This window comes from Haliotis rufescens, unplaced genomic scaffold (genome assembly GCF_023055435.1).
Source record: "Haliotis rufescens isolate VD_foot unplaced genomic scaffold, xgHalRufe1.0.p SCAF_19, whole genome shotgun sequence".
Classification (NCBI taxonomy): Eukaryota; Metazoa; Mollusca; class Gastropoda; order Lepetellida; family Haliotidae; genus Haliotis; species Haliotis rufescens.
Genome location: NW_025963879.1, coordinates 14,739,150 through 14,752,500, shown reverse-complemented (window position 1 = coordinate 14,752,500; position 13,351 = coordinate 14,739,150). Strand labels below are relative to the sequence as shown.

General features: G+C 38.8%; 1 long non-coding RNA gene across 1 annotated transcript; it reads right to left on the bottom strand.

Annotated features, from left to right (window-relative positions):
* Window positions 1-9,187: 9,187 nt before the first annotated feature.
* LOC124148241 lies at window positions 9,188-11,029 on the bottom strand. Its single transcript, XR_007221922.1, has 3 exons — window positions 10,076-11,029; window positions 9,813-9,959; window positions 9,188-9,585 (listed from the first exon to the last, which is right to left on the bottom strand). It is a non-coding gene; the product is annotated as an uncharacterized LOC124148241 (long non-coding RNA).
* Window positions 11,030-13,351: the final 2,322 nt, after the last annotated feature.

Genomic DNA, 13,351 nt, shown 5'->3' with positions numbered 1-13,351 from the left:
CAAAAATAAACATGCTGTTTTCATGGGAACATACTAAGGAAGAAAAAATGAAAAAACTCAATATTTACACTATGTTGCCCATGGGCAGGCTAATGGGCGAAGTGTGGCCCATGGGCGAGAATATGTTCCTTTACTGAAAACTCATGATTTTGTTTCGCAAATACATAAATGTATTTCTTTCAAGTATCATAACACAAAATTTAACTCATTTTAACTTAATTCAACGATTTTATAGCGCTACATTACTATTTAAAAAGGGCCTTTGGTTGGATGTTTCCTTTATAGAAGTTTTACAAATTTCACCTGTTTTACGTTTTGTAGCGATCTTTAATGAACCCGGCTTTACCTCTCAAAACGTTTTGATAGTTTATCATACGAATTCATACGCGTGTACTCCAATTCATTGGCGTTATTTTCCACAACATTAAAAAGTTTTGTTAGTTTCTTTTTCATTTCTCATTTTATGTCTCCTTGTTACATCACACATGGCAATTAAGTGACATTAGTTATACAGGTACAATATACAGGTACGCGTGCGCGTATTTTAATGGAAAAACAACGATTCGTCTTTCATTGCATAACGCGTATACCGTAATTACGGTAGTACTTTATTAGATGCTGAAGTAAAGTATGGTTGCACAAAAGTACTTTACATTTAACAAATTTAATAACTCTAATACTTTAATTTTTCATAGATGTACATTATAATTTCTACAAAAACAACAATAACTTATATCTTAAAATATAATGGTAAATACATAAATACATTCTATAATAAATTTGCGGTTGCACTGGCATACACGTTGTGTTCAAGTCATTCACTCCAAGTGGATCAGGTCACCAACGTGATCTGTGTACTCAACGTCGCCGATGACGTTGTTGACGAGATTGTCTTTCAGAGCCTGGTTGTCAATCAGCCGGTATCTTCTCTTTCTGGGTGGTGCTGACCAGTGGGCTCCAATTCGTTGAATGGCGACTTCTACGTTGGATTGTTCTCTTTGAAATAGCGTAACAACTTCAAAAATGTTCGGATGGCTCTTCCTGGCAAGTTTGTTGAGTTTGTGATTCCACCCCTCGACCATATTGTTAGTGCGGTGGATGAGCTTGGACTTGAAAGATTCCACTTCCATCTCATATTGGATAGGTTGGTGGGTATGGTTCACCTGCAATTAAATAATTGCATTTTAACTAATATTAACTATAAACAAATACATACATGTGACTAATACCTGTGGTATGTAAAAATAAGTAAATAATAATAATAATAATAATAATAATAATAATAATAATAATAATAATAAGTAAAATAAATAACTGAAAAGTTTGTTAAGCAAAGTCTTTTGAGTCTATGTATTTAAGATTATTATCATCATTATCATGTGCATTATTTTTTTACCTGCAAAGCCGTTTTCAGTGACCACCGACGCTCTGCAGGCAGCAACAACGCAGTTCCAATACTTCTTCTCACGGACCGTTTTCTTGCAACTAAACTTGAATCCCTCATAAAACAAGTGCTGACCACCTCGCACGGTATCAACCATGGTCACTCGAACTTGTGCATTAGCCATTTTGGACATAGATAAATAAGTTGCAATCTTTATATATACCATCAAATACATACTGTATGTATTCTTAAGAAACGACTCTCCTCTAAACCCATCGGTATCATAACCCATATCAACTAAGAAACTAATTGTTTGTTCAATTAGGAAAATGATCATCTCTTCTCCTGTGTTTAAACATCCAACTGTATTATTTTTTTACGAAACGACTCTCTAGTAAATCCTCCTCTGTTTGTAACAGCACGGGCGCTAATCTAAACTACGGTAATCCGGTGTTTTTATAGCAATTACTCATTTTCGCCTTCGTAGGACAAATACCCCAACTTGGGTTTTCGCTTTACTGATACTGGAGAAAATTGGATTTTCGCTAACCCGGCACGACACCATTCTACAACACCTGCTCTCGTTCAATTACAATCTACCACACCAAGCGTGAATAAACAGTTATGCAGGTGTTGCTGTGGGCAAATACCTTACATATATATATTGTGGATACATGTATTACATATTTTCGTTAATTTCCGGATATATTAAGCACAAAGACAACAGGTTTATGAAAGATGAATTGGTGCTTTGATATATTCAACGAAAACGAATCTTGTATGTTCTCCGCGATCCTGATATGTATCATCGTTTAATGGGTCATTCATTAAAAGTATGTTGTGAGGCGATATCAAAGGCGCCGCCCAATATACACAGTTTCGTTTCGCGTGAACTACCACCCCACCCTGTCAGTAAGACTTATGTAATCGGTACGCAAATATATTTGATGCGGTGTCAGTGTGGAAGGAGTAACACTATTGTCTATAGCATCTAAGACATATGCCGACGTCATAAACCAACGACTGTGTAAGTACCTAGAAAACTGTGATATGTTAGTGGATGAACAAAATGGGTTTAGAAAAGGACGCTCTTGTTTGGATCATGTATATAGTGTCTTTAGTATTGTAAACAACAGAAAAAAGAAACATTTACATGTTTTATTGACTTTCAAAATGCGTTTGATACCGTTAATAGAGATTTGCTGTGGTTTAAGGTTATGGACTATGGAATATCAGGAAATATATTGCAAGCTATACGTTTCCTTTATAATGACGTCACATGTACAGTTCAAGTTAATCAGTATGAATCAAATGCCTTTCCTGTGAAGAGTGGAGTAAAACAGGGATGTGTATTATCACCAACACTTTTTGCTATTTACATCAATGACCTTGCTAATGAACTTAAAGAAAGTAACTGTGGAATAAAGATAGATGACTTAAACGTAGCTGTACTGCTCTATGCCGACGATATCGTCCCCTTAAGTCCTGACGCTAAGAGTCTACAAAATCTCCTAGATATCTTCCATAGATGGACGCAGAAGTGGAAACTGCGGGTAAATATTAAGAAGACAAACGTTTTACACTTCAGGCCTCGGAATACGTCTCAGCACAACGGAAGTTTTCATTGTGGTGACAATGACCTAGATTACACCGACAGCTACCGTTATCTGGGACTCTGGTTGCACGTGCATTGTGATATGCGGTAAGCTGTTAGAGAATTCGTGAAGTCTGCGTCACGTGCCCTTGGATATTTAAGCCACAAGTACTTCTCGTGCGGAGATATGCACTATGACGTATTTACTAAGCTGTACGACAACATTGTTCAACCAGTCTTGATGTATTGTTCTGGAATATGGGGGATATGTAAATATACACAGGTATATAGTGTACAACATAGAGCATGTCGTATTTTCCTTGGAGTACAACGTAATACATGTAATCTCGCTGTGCGGGGGGACATGGGATGGACTGACCCACAGTTGAAACTTTACTTAGAAACAGCTCGTCTGTGGTGCAGGCTTGAACGTCTTCCCGTACAGAGTCTTACATATAAGATACACAAATGGTCCTTACAGTGTGGTAATTCATGGGATAAAAGAGTTCAACGAATTTTTGACAAATATGGACTTTTAGATATTTTAAGATGTAATGAAAAGAGTGCAAGATGGGTTTTATCTAGGATAGAACTTTCATTCAAGTCCAATGATAATGACACCTGGCTTCAATCATTGGAAACTAAACCGAAAATGAGAACCTACAGAACATTTAAAACAGCTATTTATACAGAGCCTTATGTCCTCCTTCCCCGTTATAAAAGGTCGGTTTTATCATCTTTAAGATGCGGTTCAATGAAGCTCGAGATTGAATTGGGACGTTATTCTAATCCTCCTGTGCCAGTTAACCAACGTTTTGTAAATATATTGCCCTGGATGTGTAGAAGATGAAACTCATTTTCTCCTCCACTGCTCACTTTATGATGATATCCGTGTTACCCACCTTCCACAAGTATTTAACCCCACAAATGGCAACTTAAATAACTATATTGAGCTTGTATATATTTTAAATGATTATAATATTATTTCAACACTAGTTAGTATGTGCTACAAAATGGCTGTCCGAAGAAAATCTCACTACCAATAACACCATATATATTTATATTGCTTTTTATATGTTTTTACTCAATTTGTTTTACTATGTATTATGTATGGTCTCTTATAACCCACATCGTGGGTGGCAGAGATACTTTATAGTGTACTTTTATAATAATGTATGACTTTGTGCCTATAACCTGTATCTCCGATGAGACAAAAATAAACAATTTGTCATTGTCATTGTCATTGTCAGTAACAACGGGTGTCGATCTGTCTGCTACAGCTACCATACCATCATCCCTGTCACAACTGGCGTATTAACGGCTTATTCAAAATATTAATTGTAAAAAGTTCGCTAACAAACCAACGAATGCAGTCCTCAACTGGATGTTACATTCCTTATATCAGCTAACGACCCTGTTTGTGAAAATATGCACTAGACATAAGATTAAAAGACAAATAAAATCAATATTAAGACCGCATAGACCACAAAACCGAATAAAATATGTCTTGGTATCATCTCTTCTGTATTAGATGATGGTAATGACCTGAAATGTTATAACGTTAAATTAGGAAGGAGAAACATGAGAGTGTTCTCTAATACTTGGAAACATGAGCAATAAGATGTAGCAACATAAACATGCATGGAATGGGGGAAATGGTGAAAACAAATCGAAATAGATTTTAATAAAATATTATTGTACTAAACAACTTGCAAAAGCGGTGAACAAAATTGTTTGACTGTAATTTTTGTGTTGTAGACCGACGACAGCAAGGAATTGTCATGTTGTACGCATGGCTCCATATACAAATTCAGATATACAGCCGGTATGAAGCTGAGAACTGAGATGCCCAGTATAACCTGCATTCACACACGGAAGCAATATACGTCTTGTGTGTATTTCCTCTCCTCTGAAAAATGTATCACTAAAGTATTTGCATTGTAATAAATATACTTTAGTAATTAATAAAACTTGGTAATTTGATGGGTCTCCGACAGATATGATTTTCAGTTTTTTTACACCTTTGATTGATACGGATTACGTACATGTAGTCACTGTCTCTAATGTATCTGCAAGTTGGAAATTTCAAATGTCATGTTAAAACACTGTTCCTGGAATAAGGCAGTTTCTTTTATCGGGTATAAATAGTTGATTGGTCTAGTCACACAGTCATTTTAACTTGATCGAATAATTTCCACGAAACCTTCCAGCAGAATGTTATATTTTATCATATACATGAATTGTTAATTGTAGAAGATACTTACATCCCTGTATCTCAGAACGCAAAACTGATAACATTCAAACATGTAGTACACAGTGAATTGTTACATATAATTTCCTGCATGTTGCTTTTTGATAAAAAGCCTCTATGTATACTACATTCGGTGTCCACTGTTAAAGGGTATTAGTGCAGTCAGCCATGGTAAATGGAGAGATAATAATAAGGTGATTAATTATAGTCTGTTGCAGAATATGCGGTATAAGTGTAGTCATTACACATAATTATACACATTACACATATACAGATGAAATACACGATATGACACAGTGCAAGATCAATTTAAGATACGGTTTCTATTAAAAATAATTACATGATTATGGATTTAATTAGCATGTTTAATGATTACGTTCTACATACATCTTCAAACAACTTTTACGGGCCAACACGGTTGAGATACAGCATCGGCATACTCAACTGGAGGTTTTTTTCTGCCGGTCGTAAGTTCAGTGTTTGACTGAGCACACTTGTGTCGGGGTTGTGATATTTCCTTCTCTTTGTTGGCAGCCTGCCACTGGCCTGAATTAAAAGAAGGGTCTCACCATCATTCTTCTTAATGATGTCTACAAGATTACGAACTTGTAGATGTTGGGGCGGTTAGGACCAAACATTTTCAGCTTAGAGTGCCACTCTTCCCAGTGTTAGTGGGCCTGGAACCCATGGTGTCAAACAGGTTCTGCACAATACGTCCATCAGATTATATCTACTGTTCAGCAACATTGTCATTGAATTTCAGAACTGGCATGATCAAGGATTACGAAGGTGAACGAGGGGAAAGGCAGACGCACGTTGATTTACTCTTAGGTTATTATTGTCCGGAGTTCACATTTTTGGGCATTTCCGACACTAATTAAACAGAGTTCACCTGCACATGTCCACTTTAGTCAGACAGACTATAAACAAAAAATGCAATGACCTGAAGCTCTTCAAGGGACACTGATCTAAAGCAATTCCCCGGGACTGGTTGTTGCCTTTGTTATTGTTTTTTTCCGTGAGTACCCGGATGATATGGCAGAAACCTAGACTAGTTCGCGACCTGTGCTGCGCAATTCGTAAGCGCATTTTTCACTTTTATTGATAGTATAAGGGCGTATGGTCACATTGATCAACAAAATGAAATACAGTTTTGGAAATGATAAGGAAATGTAGGTATCTTTGTGGCTAGCATCGGTAATGGTGACGAAGTTTTGATAAGTCACTTGCTTGGTAATTGTACGATTTTCATATACACTATTTTGACTTGCAACACAAAGTAAATTTTTCTCCTGAGCATTGCTTATTTTATTATGTTTATATCTTTACAGTCAAAATGTGGAAAAATTTCACTTAGGATATATATTAAACGCCGGAATATTCAGATATTTCACAAATTGACTGAAAAATATGTCCATCTGTATTATTATGATAACGAATTCCAAACATTTTTATGTTTAATATCATCACCAAGAGAATGAAAAGGTGGCGATGAAAAGTACATTTCTATATTGTTTGGCTTCTAATCCTACTTAATAATCTATTTTGATGTTTTAGGCCCTTTTGATCATCTTAATCAATTGTAGTCAATCTGTTAAAGAAATGGACAGATTTTTCAGTCAAAATGACTGAGATATTTACACATTTTATAAATTGCCTGAGAGAATCACATTTTACATACTGACTGTAATATATACACGCTTACAAAGGAAAAGGCTTGTGAAAACAGCGTCTAGCGCGCATCGAAGAATTTCACAACCAAGACATAGAGGAACAAGAATGAATCTGTCCAATGCTACAGCAAATGAAGGAAAACAAAATGCAAATATCATTATTACAACCTACCAAATTTATGTGTATAATTTTAGGCAGCTTCCTCGTTCGAGGAATGTATCCGTGAATATCCACATAAAAGGAACAATATACATCAGGTAGTATAGGAATATTTATCTTCTATTATATGTGAATGGTGAGATTTGAAAATCCAAATAATACACATGGTAGTATAAATTAGTTGGGTCATTGGCTCTTACAGAGGATGGTTGATGACAGTTGTTTTTATGATGAACTAGTTTGTTTTGTAAGCCTTCAGATTTCGGATTTCGTTGTTTAAAACAAAATAAAATCTCCACAAGACCGTATGACAAGAGAGATGACTTCAACTTTCCTACAGTCAACTTTCCAATAGTCAATTGCAATCTTCCAGTCGTCAACATTCCCTTTATGTCGAGTAATATTCCTGCAGCTCCAGCCTTTGAAGTCTGCGTTTCACAACGTTTGAGTATGAGCTTTCTACAAAGATTTCAAAGAGCGTCATACGACTCTTTCTCTAAGAGTGGTTGGGTTACAACATTCAAAGTCCCGAGAAGGTTCCGGGTTAGAATGTCTTCAGCAACCCATACTTGTCATAAGAGGCGACTGACCTGAACGGGTGGTCAGGCTCGCGGGTGGTCAATGCATGTCCGAATTGTGTAGATCGATGCTCGTGATGTCATTCCCCAGATTGTCTGGTCCATACTCGATTATGTACAGACTGCCGTGATAAAGCTGAATTATTGCTGAGTGCGGAGTAAAACAACAAATAAACCAAACCAAATACAACACTCAAGGCCTCAGTAAATATCTCAATTAGTTTTATGTCAGACATGTTAAGGACATTTCTAAATTTCACGAATCAGTGACACAAATTATGTCCCAATTTTGCCCCAGCGCTTTTCGGTGAGCAGTTTACTTGCCTTTTCCTCGTAATGTTGTTAAAATCGTAGAATGGACATAGAATGAGGTTACAGAGGAAATAATCAACAAGTTGCATTTCATGTAAATGGGCTACCGTTCTAAGCAACATGAGGAACACATCTCTGCTTCCTACTGTGTTGCCGAATATTCAATGTGTTTCATTTAAAACAATTCACATGGCAAATATTTGAAATATTTCAATCTACAAAGTATCACACACAAAAAGTGTAAACTTCAACTTTTATATCGTCTTTCCACAAAATAAAACCCTCATTGAATTGTTAAAATGAACTTGTCAACTTTGATCACGTCAAACACATTGAATGAATAAGAACATCAAAACCCCATGATTCGTATCAGTCGTGTGGTGACGATCCGAACTTTTGACTCACTCGTAGACGATATATAACGGATACGTATATACAACATTGTAGACAATATCACACAGTACTGTACTTTGTGTTTATCAACAAACATAATATTCGTTAAACGTTCTGAATCCCCCATAGCATTCAATTAACGCTCATTTGGCCATTTTTACCGTTGCGTCATAGAATACAGAAATCAGCGTCCCCATTGTTCCGTGTAATATTCGAATGATCAGATTTTACGTACCATAGCTAATTGCTGCGAAATATCATTAAAATTATCTTCTTTGTTTATAGTAAAACATGTAATGTCAACACCATAGAATAATCATCCCGATTAGCTGCTGAAACAGATTCCATTCGGAGTAAAAGGAAAAGTAGCGGTGAATATGATGTGAATGGATCATGGATACAAACTGATGACACCAGGTTATCTCATCAGGACCCAGTTTCACAAAGCGATCTTAGCCCAATGACTCCAATAGTTTAACACATACTTACGATAGTCGTAGCGCTAAGGACCGCCTCCGTGGTCTAGTGGTAGAGCGTCCGCCCGGAGAGCGGAAGGTCCGGGGTTCGATGCCCGGCCGCGTAAAACCAAAAGACGTTAAAAGATGGTACTTGTTGTTACCCTGTCTGGCGCTCGGCATTAAGGGGCTAAAAAAAGGACTGGTCGGCTCGGAGTCAGTATACTTTGTCTGAGGGGGGTATTCATGTTAAACTGCGGCATGGTATCTCAGTGGGCTAGCACTATAAATCGGCATCAGTCCAGACAAGTACAAAGCAGCCACACACACACACACGTGCATGCACGTCGCTATATAAGTGCAATAATCTTAGACGCGACGTTAAACCCAATTTCACCTCACCTCACCGTAGCGCTTAGATACTTTGTGGAACGGGACCTTGCTGTTTGTTTGATTTTGGTGCACACAGTGATCGTACAGTGTCTTAAAATGTCTCTACAGAACACTTATCTAAGACCTAGCGTTTTAAAGTGTATTCATACCCCATGTTACTTTGTTAGAAAGCGGTGAATGATACACATTTGAAAAGCACAATCCACCAATATAGAGTCTTTTTGTCTCTCGATCACTTCCGGAAATATATGACGTCATGTCGTGCGTATTGCAACGATCTCCTTGACATAAACACAGGAAGTGACGTCGAATTTCTTGACATGTCGGGTCCTTGGAGGATGTTTCCTCCCACAGATGAAAGTCTTGGGTGCATCCTCGATACACAACATTCCCTGAAAGATAGATTGTTCTGTTTGGTGTTTCGAAATTACGAACGTTTGTATCTGATAAAAAATGAATACAGTTCTCTGATTGTCCAACTATTTTCCTTCTAGTTAGGGGAGTGGATGTGAAGTTTGTCCCATACTTCATAGCTGAAAATTGCGAAACTATAGCCCCTTGTATATCGGAATGCTTAATAATTATCTTATCTGTCTTATCTGTATAATTGCAAACCTACCGTCGTTGTATCTGACATCGGAGTAGCAGCCGGTAGCACATGGACATGACATGAGTTCACCGGGGTCAGTTCCAGCCATGGTGCCGTGCACTGGACACCGGGCATTTCTGGACGTACACACATGACACTTCCTGGGTGAAGTACAACCTTCAAAAAATTGCAAACCATTTAACGAATGGCTGATTGCATAAGAACCACGAAACGAATTTGTGTGTCATAGACGATTGTAATAATAGCATATACTACGAGTAAACTTCACTTACTCTTGTTGAGCGTACTTGTCATTTTGTTGTCAGAGTATAGGTAGTAGAACTTGTAGTAGTCATCTCAACGGCTGTAGTGGCCGGTGACTGTGCAGTGGAGACAGGGGTTGTAGTAGCCGCATAGGCATCATGAGTTGTTGTAATGGTTGGTGTCGTTTTCGTCGTTGGTGTCGCCGTTGGTGTGGGTGGTGTTTCAGTTGGTCTTGGATGTGACAATGTGGCATTTACCGCCCATATCGTGTCATGCGTTGGGGACGTTTTTTGCTCCAATGAAGCCGTCACAGGCAGTGCTACCCATCCTCGGCCTGCTGCACACAGATAACCAAAACACCCTTGTACGTTATGTTTAGCGTGCATATATCACAGTATGTTTACTTTTTTGAATGCAAAATCTTTGCCAAACATCACGGAACACTATTACAATAGTGAATGCAAAACCTGAACGTCAGAAAATAACTAGTCTCGATTATACCCGAAAGAAATTCCATTGGGCGTAATAGTGATGACAATTATCTGAATGGATCACTGAAAAGTCGCAATGGGGGGCAGAATGTCCTTCTCTGCCGGAAGCACAATTTTCACAAGAAAGTAAGTGTTTGCCTGCTACCCAACGCCGCACCAAGCAGCACTCCCGCCACATGACGGCGTTCTGCAAACAATCGTGTCTGGACCAGACAATCCAATGATCAGTATCACGAGCAATGATCCACTTCGTTGGGGTAGGACGCCACGCTGTTAACAAAGTCACTAAGCATGACCCCCGATCAGAGAAATTATCTAGTCTTACTTATCCACATTCAGGGGCCCAGTCGTCAGTGGGGCCGCTCCGACACACCAGTAATCTGTGATTGCGGGTTCGAATTCCGGTTCGCCCCGATTATGTTAAAAATCTAGGTTTGTCAGCACCATACCCATGCTCGTGGGTTTCACCGAAGTGGTAAGACGAGACCTGCATCACTTCGGGCTTTCCTCCCACATTAGGGCTGACAGGCTGTGCCATAACTGGAATACTATTTAAAGCGGCGTTAAACCCAACTCACGCAATCACTCACTCACGAAACAATTTAGCACAAGTGTTGTGCAATGAGAATCGAAGCGTCGAAATTAACAAAGCAAAAATTCATATCTATATTCATGTAATGGTCCTTTCACATGATTCTTCTAAATTGTTACAACTTATTCATTAAAACCTACACTCACAAGTGAGTGAACGAGTTAGGTGGATTTACGTTGCTTATTATATCACGGCAATCATGCTGAAATAGGAGACGGAAGCCCACGGTGCACGGGTATGAGGCTGATATTCCTCCGCTTCAGACGACCGGAACTCCCATCCCCATACACGACGCCCGCTCGACCTGCTGAAGGCCTAGGTTGGATTCCCCGCATGCCGACGATAAGTGAAAAGCATTTCTGGTGTCTGGTGATATTGCTGAAATATTGCGAAAAGCGGCGTTACACCACACTCACTCACTCACAAATCAGTGTAAACAATACTACATGATAACAGGTGTTCTCGAAAGGAGGAGCATGTCCCGCTCTACAAGTAACTCCCGTTGTAAATGACCATCAATAAATTCATAACGTAGTTTTATCGGAAGTACTCCGAGGAAGGACACTGCTGAGGCATTCCATAGGTACCATGTGGCTGTATATTCCTTGACTTACCCTCCTTACAGCTGATCACGAGAACTGTAGTCACGGAAAGTGCACACATGAGGATCATGTTTAGTATAACTAATCCAATCACCGATACAGTCTTCAAAGAACACCTTTGTGATCGGACATGGTCGGGATGAGGGTGCTGTAAAAATGAAACAAGGATTAAAAGGTTCCAGAAGATAATTATGAACGTGTAGGTTCAACTGATCATGCATCTGGTAGGAAAATGCAAAATAATGATAAAAAGTCACTTACTAAACAGAAACTTAATCGACTTTTAATAAATTGAAACACGCGTTAACTAATTTACACAAAAATAAGCTTTTGGAAAACGATGATATAATATATCATAATCATAATAATAATCATGATAAAATCCATATTGGTACATACTACTTTATAATGTCAAGAAGAGAAATGATGTAAATGCAAGGGAAATGATCACACAACCATTCTACTTTTAAAAAAACAGATTCTTCAAAAGATGACACATGGCATACAAGTGCAACTCCACCAAGGATAGGTTAAACAAGATGAAGGAACAATGCAGTCACTCTTCCATGTCAATGTTTTATTAAACGCGTCTCCTTTACCATGTATTGTCTTATATTAAGTCTTCCCGACGTTGAGGAAAAGCGTCAAGTGATAAGCATCAGATTGTAACAGATCAATATTTACTAAAGGGAAAGGAAGAGAACACATCTAGTAGTGCAGAATACTGTTCACTGTTGGAGATGAATCTCATAAAAAAGATAGTTTCAGTAATTGAATTATGGTAAACATGTAGGTTTTAATTTTATGTCAAACAATATCTTGTTTATATAGAGTTAATGAATTAAAATATTGAGACGAGAGTAGTCAGTTTATGTAAAATATGTTGTAATTGAAATTAGTTAACGGGAATTAGAAGCAGCAGTAGAAGAAAGAGTGACAGCATCTTGCTACAGGCAGCGTCGTGGTCGCTGAACTATGTCCTGCCGTTTGGGGTTCACTAATGTCAACAAATGGCGGCTCAGTGATGGTTGTGAACTGACCGGTAGTCGCTGAACTGATTGTTCTTATTGTACCCCAGAGTCGTCACCAGCATCAGCTCGGTGTCCAGTTCTGTTGGGTGGAAGGTCCGACGCAGACTGCCCAGAACCACTGGGTTCCATAGAGCGACTGAGGTGTCTACCTGTGGATCTGGACATGTCTGTGGTGTCCACCTGTGGATCTGGACATGTCTGCGGTGTCCGCCCGTGGATCTGGACATGTCTGAGGTGTCTACCTGTGGATCTGGACATGTCTGAGGTGTCTACCTGTGGATCTGGACATGTCTGAGGTGTCTACCTGTAGATCTGGACATGTCTGAGGTGTCTACCTGTGGATCTGGACATGTCTTAGGTGTCCACCTGTGTATCTCGACATGTCTGAGGTGTCTACCTGTGCATCTGGACATGTCTGAGGTGTCTACCTCTGGATCTGGACATGTCTGAGGTGTCTACCTCTGGATCTGGACATGTCTGAGGTGTCTACCTCTGGATCTGGACATGTCTGAGGTGTCTACCTGTAGATCTTGACATGTCTGAGGTGTCTACTTGTGGATCTGGACATGTCTGAGGTGTCTACCTGTAG